The 12,766-nt window shown below is 44.7% G+C and overlaps 1 pseudogene; it reads left to right on the plus strand.

The window, feature by feature from the left end:
- The first annotated feature begins 5,261 nt into the window (after positions 1 to 5,261).
- The window catches only part of LOC115506784, a 52,094-nt pseudogene continuing 44,589 nt past the window's right edge, over positions 5,262 to 12,766 (plus strand).

Here is a 12,766-nt window from a genome sequence, read left to right on the forward strand (position 1 = left end):
TCAATGTGTGTCTAGGGAGAAACAGATTGTTGGGGGAGTCGCATAGCCTGGAGCCAAGATAGCTGTCTGGCTCCTTTACTTTGGCCACCTTTTCTTGCTCTACAGAATGCCAAAGTCACCTTCCACTGTGCCAATTTCTTCTAGTTGTCAGAGCTCCAGAAGCTCTTTCACCAAATGGCTTAGGATGCCGGCCTATGGGCTCTGCAAAATGTCTGGAAGTTCTTTGTAAGGATTCATTTAATGGTTGATATTAGACAAAGCTTTGGGTAAGCTCTTGGGCTTTGGATTTCTTTACATCTTTCGGGTTCCCTTGGGCCCTTGCCAGGGTTCATGGCATAGCTGATGACACCCTGGTTTGGCTCAAGGTAGCTGAGCTTTAGTTCTGGGTCCAGCTTATCTTGTCTCCTTTCTGTATAGTGAGAACATGTTCTTCAAAGTGAATGTCTTCCTCTCTCATCAAATACATCCATTACAAATGGCTAAATTTACATATATCTGCAACCTTGTATATTAGTACACAGGCCCAACCAAAACCCTCCTCCTATTTCTTGAGTTGGGCCCAAGTTCTGGGTGGTCTCATATTCCCCAGCCTGTACACTAGGAGTGAAAGTATAGGGGATAGAGCACTGATCTGGGAGTTTGGAAAATTTAGGTTTGGTCCTTCTCAATTCTGCCACCTTGACAAGTCTCTTTACCCCTCTGGCCTCAGTTTTCTGCACCTATAAAATCGATTTATTGTAACTTTCCCTGTCCTCTTCCCAAGGCAGTTGGAAAGAGAGGGTCTTTGAAGGTTGCATATAGGCATGTCTACATGCAAAATAAACTAGATGATGCATAGGCCTGATCAGAGCCCTAAGCAATGTATTTGGATGGTGGATATTCTTGCAGAACAATATGCAAATGATTTCTTTTGTCTTTAACTGACAACATAATTGATTTTTGAAACATCCCATAGAACACACTGCCTCTTTAGAGAAATTGCCAGTTCTAACCCTAAGCGCCTAAAATAGTTACTATATTCTTTTGGGCTTTTATGGCTGGCTCTGGATGCTCAAGCAACATCTAGGAACCTCTGGATTGGAGTAAAATGACTAACCAAGATTCTCCCTAAATGTTTTCCTTCCCTTTTTGTTTGTTGTTTTTCTTCCTTTCCAGAACATATTGTCAACTTACTGTCCTATGCTGTTTCCAGGGTTCTGGATTAAAAGGGGTGGCCCTTCTCTTTGGATTAAAGCCCAAGAAGTAGTTGATTTGGATTTCTGGGATGGGAACAAGGAGGCTTGATTTTTCAGGGCCACTTTGAAAATACTGGGACTCTGTGCCCTAAAGCTTTCTAGTCCATCATCTTCTGATGTGGCTAAGGGGACACTAGAGGTGCTTTTATCCCCAATCTTCCCTAGTAGCCTATCAGAGTGCTTGAAAATCTACTCTTAGGAAGTGTTCTTTTGTGTTAAGGATTCATGCTTATAGAAAGCTCCTGGTAGCTTTTTTTCTCCCTTCCTCCTCCAAGTCAGGGGAATATAGCATTGGCTAACTTGCTGATGTAACTTCCCTTTATATTTCTTCATCTCCATGATGATGGTGGTAAAGAGAAGAGAGAGGTGGTGACTTAGAAGGGCTGTTCGAGCTATAAGAGTCTACTTCACTAATTCATATTTTAGCAGTGCCATATTTATTAGGTACCATCTTGGTAGAACATTTTCATGGAAATTTGAAAAAAAGTCTTCACATGTTGGCTTTCTACTCACTGAGGAGGCAGGCACTATCTAATTGCTGAGATGCCATACTCTAGTTAGACAAGATGGCAGCCCACAAGGGAAGGGGATGCCCAGCTATGGGTTTAGTTCCATGCTTTTCTTTAAGCTTTCTCTGCACAAACTCTTTTTCTTTCTTTCTTTCCCTTAACTTCTTTTGCCCCTATATTGTTATTCACTCCTCTTGTCCCAACAGTCCTCCCTACCATTCTTTCATTGTTTAGCTTCCGCTTGTTACTCCCTGACCACAAGCATACAAAATGAGTGCTCACAAATGCATTCAGTTACATTAACTGTATAAAAGATGCCTCTCTAACTCCTGTGGGAAAACCAAGCAAAATGGAGAAGAGGCAGATGTTGTAGAGCAATCCAGTGTTCCCAGGGCCTCCAGAACTCAGCTGAGATTCCAGTGAGACTCTAAGGATTAAGTTAGCCAACCTCATTTGAGAAAGACCCTGACCCCTTTCTTTTATGTACTCTTCCCTCCCCTTCCTTTCATTTCTCTGTCTTTGCTCCTTAGAAAATATCTTGCTTTCCTTTAAATTCAAAAAATACCCTTCACTGGGGGTGCCTTTCAAGAGGAGGGAAGTGTAAGGAATTAGAGAACTACTTTCCTCTGTATGCAAATGGCTCTTCTCTCCCTCAATCATCCTTTAAGTCAAAATAAGGAAAGGAAAAAAGTCCATTCTCACTGTTTCATTGGGTCTCCTTAGAGACAGATGGTTACTGCCAAAACCTATATGGGCATTATAAAAGAGTAGGCTGGATAAAATGGAACCCTCACTAGCAGAGGGGAAGCAGTGCATAGAGGACTGAGCCCTGGGTTAGTGGTCCAGAGACCTTTATGGGCCCATGGGAGAGAGGTAAGGAGGAGGGAAAAGGGAAGGATGGAATGAGAGTCAGATGGAGGAATTGAGAGAGAGAAAAAGTGGGCTCCAATCTATTTTCCACAGGCTCCTGTTCTCATTTGGAGATGGGATTCAGGCCTACCAAGGGTAAAATTGACAGCTAACAACTGTGGGCATGGAATGGGCACAGGAGTGCCTCTGCACTCTGTGCTCTGATCATCCTGATAAGGTGAGGTCACAAGGAATCCAAGTTAGGCTCATACATAGTGTCTACATGAATAAAAAATAAGGGGTGGGAAAGAAAAACTTCAGTCAGAGAAACTTTATTTGGTGAGTTTCATGACTAGAAGCTCTACTGGATGATTTTTTTTCCCACTGAATCAATCAAGTGAATCAACCTTACCAAAACTGACAAAATGGTATGCTTAGTTTTAATGTCATGTAGACAATAACTCTTTACTGGTCCTCAGTTTTCCTATTAATAGTAGTTTTATGTGTGGAGACTATTACTTATATAATAACAACACGGACACAATTATTTCTAAGGCTAGCTTCTCTGGTTATGAATGCCCACCTCTAACTCCAAAAGTAGCTCAGAGCCAGAAGAGAGCTGGATTCCTTTTTTATTTCAGTTTTTGGCATACTTTCAAAGGATGAGGAGATATTTATCTGCAACATGGAAGCTGATGACACAGATGACCTTTATAAATTTCCCCAAATTGGAATCAGATACCCATGCTGCCACCTCTGATCAACACCCAAACTCTGCATCCCAGGCTGACTGAATATCTTTCAAGTTTTCTGGGCTCCATGGAGTTGGCTAGACTTCCCATTTTCCTCCCATGATAGCTTCACTCCACCCCGCTTTTTAAATTATTTTAATGTTTATTTATTTTTGAAAGAGAGATAGAGAGACACAGTGCAAGCACGGGAGGGGCCCAGAGAGAGGGAGACACAAAATCCAAAGTACAGGGCCTGACATGGGGCTTGAACCCATGAATGGTGAGAAAATGACCTGAGCGGAAGTCGGCCACTTAATCAACTGAGCCACCCAGGCGCTCCTCATCTTGGCCCTGATGCTTTTCTAGAATAAAAACTTATTTTCAGCACTCCATGGATTGTTCTTTCTTCTGTCTGCTCAGGTGGTTTTGACCCTCTCCCTCCTTGAATCTTGATTTTGCTACAACATAAGAACATGTCTGGTACAAACCAGGCCCCCAGCTTGGGAAACAGCACACATCTCACAATCACCTCTCGTGTAAATTAAATCAGAACCCTGGGTTCCTACTTCAGGCCCCATATATAATAGGCTGTGGGATTTGGACAAAGCCTGTCTCAGATTATAGTGATTTCCAAGTTTCTGGAGGTGTTCAAGTACTGTTACCCAGCCATGGACATAGGCATTACAGAGTGGACATAATTGGAATTTGAGTACCAAAGGGTGATTTTGAGTAGAGATCTTAGACCCCTTCAGCACTGAGATTCTGAGTCAATTAACTTCACATCTCTCAGCGTCAATTATCTGTAAAATGGAGTTAAATTTTCCTGTCCTGCAACTCAAAGAACTATGGCATGCTAATTATATGGCTATCTGCATGGTAACCTGTCATGGTCAGACTGCCCCTGTGATTCAATTGAGTGTTAAGATGTTTAAAAGTAGGTGAAGTATATGTACTACTGCATAGTTGTAAAGGGCTTAGACAATGAGTGTTAGAATCATCCAAACTCCAGAATCAGCACTCCTTTAGGGTGGAGAGACAACTCCAGAGGAAAATGACATCATGTATTCTGGGCTTGAGGGAGAAAGAAGAAATTGTGGTGTGAGACCTTGGCTTGGGAAAGGTGTCTTGTTCTGTTCTTAGGAGTTCTAAACCAACTAAGAAATTGATTTTCAGGATTATTTCATTTAAACATAATTTGGCTGCATAATTTCCATCCCAGCCCACAAAATATGCTTCAGCCCTATGCCTAAACCCCTGTAACCCCCAAGTGCTCTCAATATTCCATCCCATGATTATCTTTTCTTCCCCTCACAGGGTTTTCTAAATACCCCTTTCCTCCCCAGCCTACTGGCAACCAACTCAGGGCTCCATCCTTTGGACAGATTCCTGGAACTTAAAACCCAAATTAGAGAGAAATGAAGAAATATTAATTTATCCTAGAACCTCTGCTGATTTATTTATGGGCCTCTGCCTGATTTACAGTCATCTGCCTCTATTTTTATTCCAGAACTGGCTAGGGCCAACCTCATTTTCTTAGCAGCCCAACTCCTCTCCACCTTTTCTTCTACCCAGGCATCCAGCCATGGGATAGCTGGGGGTCAAAAGTGATGGTTCATTGGAGGGGCCAAGCAGGTGATCTTGGCCTAGCTTCAGACGTAGAGAGCTTCTTGTTTTCTAAACTTCTATGAATCTCCATTCCCAGATGAGGCATGTTGTCAGTTCTTGGCAGTTTCTTGGACAAAGTCTATCCCCATTTCCCTATTCTTCCTAGATATAAATCTTCCTTTCCTTGGACTAACAACATAGAAATTTCCTACTAGCAGCTAAACCAAGAAGGTTTAGGGAGGTCAACTAGAGTCCATCATTTGTTCAAATGGGGAAAGGCCCAGCTTTTTAACCTCCAAATAGCTTAAAACCCCTATTGGAAGAATATGGAAATGAATATCCACCTCTCTAGCCCTGAGTCCAGGGTCTTCATATCTGGTGCAGAAAGGCCTGTGCCAGGATGTGAAGCCAGTTCTTCGCAGTCCAGATGTGACAATCAAACATTTGGTAAACAGCCATCCCAGCTGCACAGGTCCAAGGAACAGCTTTTCAGAAGTGGTTCAGGGAATGAAGGTATGAATCAACCTCTTCCAAATCCCTTTAAGAAGCCTGACTCTTTGGCTTCCAAGCTGTCTGCTGTCTTCACTCCCCAACATTTCCTCATGAAGGTAAGGGAAAACACATAGTTTGGTTATGTTTCCTTCGAGCAGCAGGTAGTCTATGTGGACATCTTGTGGATTATTCCTAGAGATGACCTTCCTGTCCCTTCATTCTTCATGGGAAAAAGTGAGAGCAAGGTATGACTGGGAATTCCAGTTTCCAAGCACAAGACCAGTAAGTAAAGCTAAGACTCTCAGTCACTATGTGGCACCATTTACCCACTTTTATGTGCAAGGTTAATGGGTGGTGGCTGTATGAAAGCAAACTGAACTTAAAAATCTGAAAACATTTTAGGGATTTAGTTCTTACCTGGTTGCTAATATGATGAGGGATGCTGGGAAAATCCCTTGCCCTCTGTTTCTCAGTTTTTAATTTTGTGAACTGGGAAGCAGATGGGTTTCCCTAAAATCTCTTCCAGCATCGTTATTCTGCAAATATATGAGTGTACTCTCTAGCCATCTGAGTGATAGAATTTTGGGCCCTGGGGCCATACAGAGGATAAGTATAGAAAAAATCACAAGGGCCAAGTTATGTGTATGAACTTGGGAGTAAGGAGGACATGGGTCATGGAAGAAGCAGGACTTTCCAACACATGGACCATGTTTTTTTGTGAGTCTTCCATGTTATCAGGGAAAAGATGAGGGAGCCATTCATCTGCTGAGCAAACACTGACTGACCACAAAATTGGGGCCTGGTATGTGGGAGTAGAGTGGGTGTTGTGTGGGACACCAAGATGAATAAACCCAAAAGGTATTTACCAGCCAGTGGGGAAGTAAATAAGTAAACAAACAACAAGGGTGAGGGGAATCCTTGCTAATTAGAACTACAAACTGCTGGCAGGGTGCCTGGGTGGCTCAGTCAGTTAAGCCTCTGACTTTTGGTTTCAGCTCGGGGTCATGATCTCATGGTTCATGGGTTCAAGCCCCGCTGACAGTGCAGAACGTGCTTGGGATTTTCTCTCTCTCCCTTTCTCCATGCCCCTCCCTCTTGCTTGCTCTCTCTCAAAATAAATAAATAAACTTAAAAAAAAAGAACTACAAACTGCTGGGGTGGGGAAGAAGGAAGGATAAATTCTGGCAGGATGGTAAGGAAGGTCTCACAGAGAAGGAATCATTTTAGCTGGGCTTTAAAAGATGAACAGATGTGGTGTGGTGTGGGGTGTGTGTGTGTGTGTGTGTGTGGTTTGTAGAAAGAGAGAACAGGAGGAGGAAGAAAAGGCTGGCATTCTAGGCATAAGGAATAGCTTAAAGAAAGGGGGATAGGTTCATTTATGCTGTTTGGGGGAAATAAGAAGTTGTTTCAGATGGCAGGAGAAATGGAGTAGAAGAGTTTTCAAAAATGGTTTGGGGCCAGATTATGGGTTTAGGGAGCCCTTTTCACATGTCCAGTTCTGTACAGCATATAGGGAATGCTCTTCAGATATGGATAGGGTTCTAGTTCTCCAGGTTGGGGAGGCAAAACCCACTCCCTCACACATATAGAAGGCTAACAAAGAACAGTTAAGGTGAATGGGGCAAGCATTCCTGACTAGATCAAAGGAAGAGGATTTTGGAGGGCACCCTGAGGGAGGGTGGTCTTCCTGCAAGGGATATTCACTCTTCTACTTTCTCCAGCAATCCAGGTGGTAAAGGCCTTAAAAATATGACCTATGAAGAGCAGGAAGAAGCCCTGTCTCAAGAATGGGACAACCATCCTAGGAAAATTGGCTAACTGCCCTGCTATGGCTATATTGCCAGGGCTGATTTTCAGTTTGTTTCCAGTTAGACCTCACTAGACGGAGGCAAATAACAAAAGGGTTGAGGCACCATAGTACTTGGTAATAAAGCAGGTGAGATTTAGGTTAGCTTTACAGAAAGAAGTATGTTATCTGAGAATTGAAAGACCTGGTAACTATGAGAGGTAATAACATGTATTTGTTCAATCACTGATGAGTGACCACTTAGTGCCAGATACATGGCTGGAGGGGAGAAGTGCAGGGTGGGAGGTTGGAAAGATAAATTAGACATGCCTTGGCCTTTGGGGAATTCACATTTGAGATAGGCACTGTAGGTAGAATAATGCCATCACCAAAGATTTTCATATCCTAAACTCCAGGATCTACAAATATGTTATATCACATGGAAAAGGGAAATAAATGTTTCTAATCAGATGATCCTAAAATAGGAAGGTTTTCCTCGATTATCCAGATGGGCCCAATTCATCATAAGAGTTTTTATAAGTGGAAGAGGAAGATAGAAGAGGAGGTTGGAGTGATGAGGTATGAAAAGGACTCAACTCACTGTCACTAGCCTTGAAGATGAGGAACAGAGCTAAGAACCAAAGAATATAATTGGCCTTTAGAAGGTGAAAAACTCAAGGAAACAGAATCTCCCTTAGAACCTCCAGAAAAGAATGGAGTCCTGCCAACACTTTGAGTTTAGCCCAGTGAGACCCATGTCAAACTTCCGACCTACAGAACTAAAAGATAATACATTTATATTGTTTTAAGCCACTAAGTGTGTGACAATTTGTTACAGAAACTCATACAATGGATCAATGAAAACAAACACAATAATGTTCTGGCATGAAGAGTACTCTAGAAAAAATCCCAAAACATATTGTGAAAATTCAGATGGCAGGACTTTGTCTTGGAGAGAAGGATTCAGGGATGTCTCCCCAAAAACGGTGTGGCATTGGATATGGATGTGGAAGGGTTGATAGGTTGCTGAAGGGGATAGGACAGTCATAAAAGAGACTGGCTTGTTTAGGCAATAATGAAACAAATGGGATATTGTGGATGAGAGGTTGGACATGTGAGGGAATGAGGAGTGAGAGAAGCTGCTACCTCTATCCTTCTCACTGGGAAAATGCTGAAGTGCCCAAGTTATTGTCTGCCCAACTTGGCTGAGGCAAGAATATGGCTTTGTAGAGCTACAGCCTGCTACATCTGTGTTTGTCACTATGCCTCCTCCCCCCATTCTCACCATGAAGTCTACTGAGGGGACCATCCCTAGCACCAGCCCTATAGCAAGGCAGTAATGAAGAGTAAAGAGAGGAGCCAGGAGCGAGATTGCATGCCTTGGGACTCTTAATTCAACTTGGCCCTGGATGTGAGGGTTGGGCTAAAAAGAAAGAGCTGGGGAGGGTGTTGAATTGTGGTAGTAATCTTTGTTCCTCCTATAAATTTGTGGCCTGGTAATGGGAGAGAGGCATTGGGCCTGGACCAAGGGATGAGGGTGGGGGCTATTTTGGAATTTAGGACCATCTGGGTGCTCCACTGGCAAACTCTCATCAGTAACAGAATAGAAGACTAGCTCAATACCCAGGAGGAGTACTAGGGGCAGAGGTTTTGGAAAAAAGGGAAAGAAGGGATGTGGCTCGTCTCAATGGGCTAGGGTCTCTGCCAATCCTGGCACAGGCCACAAGGAAGAAGGCTTCTCCCTGAGGTGGCTTGTTCCCCTGCTCCTCCCCTTTCCCATTCCTACCCCTATCCTTGGCACCAGGGACTCTGGAAAAAAGGAAAGAAAAAAAGTGGGGAGAAAGCAGCTGGATACAGTCAGGAGCACATCTGGCTTCTTAGGCTGTCTTATGTTTCTCATTTCCACCTCCCTGTACATCCCTTACTCTTTTTCAGTCTTCTGATAGGAGGACTGTAATGGAACGGGGGGGAGGGTGGGGAATCAGAGTTGAGGCTGGTTGGGGTAGGGTGCAGGAAGAAAGTTGTTCAAAATACTAACTGGTCTTGTGAGGTGGCCTCTTGGCTGGAACTTGACCACTTAACTTCTTGTTTTTCCTCCAACTGCCTCTTCCCCTCCCTCTGCTCTGGACTGGAACTGAGCCCGGGGAAGGAAAGAGGAGCAGCAAAGTTGGCCAGGGACTTTGGTCTGGTTCCCTGTAGGCTTGGGGCCAGGACAGCCTTCCTAGGGGGAATGCATATAGTTTTGAGTCAAAGTGTTGCCTCTCAGCACTTCCTCCTCTGGCCACAGCTGGAATAAGACACTCTTAGAAAACCCAAGCTTCTTGCCAGCTGTTCCATGAGCACACCTTGGTCCTGGGGCCTGAGATCTCTCTATGCAGGAGCAATCATGAACTCTGTAGGTGGTGGCAATGCTGGATGCACCACCTGCCCTGCTGCCCAGCCATCTGTTGCTCCCTTCACTGCCAATGTTTGTGGACCATGCAAAACAATCAAGTGAGTGAGCAAAAGCTGACCAAAAAGTGGGGGTTTTGGGGGGTAGAGGATGTGAGTTTTCCAGATTGGAGCTGGCTGGTTGTGCCCTCATCCTTTTCTGCCCTCAAAGACAAACATGGAAGGTACCTCCAGCAAGCTGTCAGGGAGTAGAGGACATTGAAATGTTGATCTGGATAGGTATTTTGACCCACGAATTTGCCTTTCTGTGTTCCTCCCACCTTCTCTCTCCTCTGTATACCTACTCTGTTCTTGCCCCTTTCTGTTCCCAGGCAAGGAACTAATTAAACCCAAAGCGATTTTAGGACACTAAATAGAGACACCCACAGAGGCAGCACCAATAGCTGCTCATGCTGCAGCTGGTGATCTTGGTACTGCTGATGAGTGCCCGGGACCTAATGTCAGGGGAGTTGGAGTAAAAAACCGTCACCATCAGGTCTGCCAACCCTCCAGTTGGTTTCTCAAGTTAGGCACCTTCTACTCCCTATGGAGGCCTAGGGATCTATAAAGTCCTACAGCTTCTCCTGTCACCACCATATTCACTTGTCGTCCCCTGAACTTAGCTTCTTTTGGTGGCTCTTCTTTTACCCCATTCCCCAGCCTATTCCACTTCTGCCTCAAGTTTTCTACGTGATAACAGAAAATTAATAAATGTCCCCATCTTGACCATTTAGTCTTCAGTTGCCTATCTGTGACTTCCCCTGCTGTATAATGTGGCACAGTTGTTCTCTCAGAGTCTCCAAGCATCTCCCAAGAGCCCCTGAAAGATACCTGTTTCCAAGCTAGGCTGTTTTTTTTTTGTCCTGCAATTTCTGCCCCCAGAGAGACTCTGGCTAGTCATTGTGACCACATCGGAGATCTGGCTGTTGTCCTGATTCACAAAGATCCGGGGTGGGGGAATATATTCAGTTTCTTTCCTGGGGTATTGTCCTTTTGGTGTGCCTGGGCTTCCACATCACTTTTGTGGTCCTCAGCCCCCTCCCTGACCTGGCCAAGCCTGGGAGGGGAGAAGAAGGCAAGAGGACCCAATCCTAGGCCCTGTCATCCCTCTTCTTGCCAGTGGGTCAAAGCCAGCTGAGAAGCAGGCTCACTGTTTTCCATGGAGGGCCTAGATGATAAACTTATCCTGAATCTGGGGGACGTGTGTCATGAGACCTACATCAGCACCATGCACGCCTCTCCAGGAACCTGCCTCTACAAGCTGATGAAACCATCCCAACCAGGCATCACAGTTTTTCAGTGTCCACCAGCTGAAGAGTTTTTCTTTGACTTTAATCCCAAATAATTTGGCTATATGCTGCTACTGCACTTGGAAGCTACATTGCCCTGACAATATTTGTCAGGATGTCCTAGAAGAGGAATTGACTTTTGGGACCTGGAGGAAGCACAGTGACACCTTGTTAATGGCTCAAACTGAGTGGCAAGGAGACCGAAACTCAGAGCTTTCTGTCTTAGGAGACCTGTAAGAATGCCCACATGGATGAGCACCTTATGCTGAACCCCATCAAGGACCAGGGACTGCTGAATGCTTGGAAACCAAGGACCTGGGTGCTTCTTGACCAACCCTGATCTTCTGTAGGGGCCAAGGGAATAGTGTGTGGCACCATGCTAGACATTCTTATTTCCAAAGGGCCCTGCCAAGTTGTCACAGTAACCACATATTTGGTATGGTGCTTGGTTCCTAAATCTATACACATCCAGGACAATTTGAGTGGATCCCCCCAAAAAGGAGGCAAGAATGGTGGGATTCTAGTTTAGACAGTTTGGGATGGCTGGTAAATGGGGATACTTCTGACATGCCTCTTTGCCCCCTCACCCCCACCCCATTGTCCTTCCCTGATCTCCACACTTTTTGTTGTGTGTGCTATGGTCATATTCTTCCAGGAGATGAAGGTCAAACTAGATTACTTGTTTGCCAACCTCACTCCTATGGGACATGAGGGTTTGGGGGGGAAGCCAGTAGCAGCAGCAGCAGCAGCAGCCAAACAGTAGTCTCATTTACCACAGTGCTTCCCACCTGTTCTACCTGGAATGCTCTGTGCCCTTTGGTTTAGAACTGAGCTCTTGGGGCTCCTTGGAGGCTAAGTCAGTTGAGCATGCAACTTTGGCTCAGATCATGGTCTCATGGTCTGTGGGTTTGAGCCCCGCATCAGGCTCTGTGCTGACAGCTCAGAGCCTGAAGCTTGCTTCAGATTCTGTGCCTCCCTCTCTCTCTCTCTCTGCCCTTCCCTTGCTCACTCTCTGTCTCTGTCTCTGTCTCTCTCAAAAATAAATAAACATTAAAAAAATAAAGAATAGAACTCTTTGGGCCATTTCCTGCTCTAATTAGCTGTACTTCCTGTGTAGCCTTCTCAACCTAGTCAGTATGTATTTATTCCCTGCGCTGGTGGAATTGGTTGTGGGTGATTCGTTGAATGACAACCTTGTCCCAGCCTAATGCTTTGGACCATTTGTTCCCTTTATATCCTCAAGCTGGTTCATATCCTAGGCTTCCTTGAAAAGTCCTGACCATAAGAATCCTGGTTCATACCTTCCATTCCTCCTGGAAGGAAGTATGTCCCTTTCTCATGATTTGGGTGGCTGAGATCTTATTCTTTGGCTTGCCCTTCATCTATGGGGAACTATTGGGTATGTCCATCCCAGGTCAGGATGAGTCTCACTTTGGAGACATCTTTACATATCTCTGGTAGACTGTCATAACTCACTACTGTTGGCTATGAAGATTACTACCCCATCTCTGCTCTGGGCCATCTTACTGCTGTTGTCACAGCCACTGTGGGCATAGGCACCAGTGTCTTTTTGGTGCCCGTTCTCCTGGTCCACTTCCAGCACTATTATGCTATAGCCCTGGCTTGCCAGAAACTAAGGCCCAGTGGGATCTTTTAGTGAGTCAAGAAGGTAAGAATGTAGACTCTAGCCTTGTTTCTTTCCTTTTGTCAGTTTTTGGTTACAGATAAGGATTTCTGGGTTTGGATTTCACAAATATTCTTCCAAGAGTAGTCCCAGGTGATGGCAATCCCTGCTAGTCAGGATCAGCTAACCATGGTCTGAAGGTTAGACTCTTCCCCA

The sequence above is a fragment of the Lynx canadensis genome, chromosome X (assembly GCF_007474595.2).
Source record: "Lynx canadensis isolate LIC74 chromosome X, mLynCan4.pri.v2, whole genome shotgun sequence".
NCBI classification, from domain to species: Eukaryota; Metazoa; Chordata; class Mammalia; order Carnivora; family Felidae; genus Lynx; species Lynx canadensis.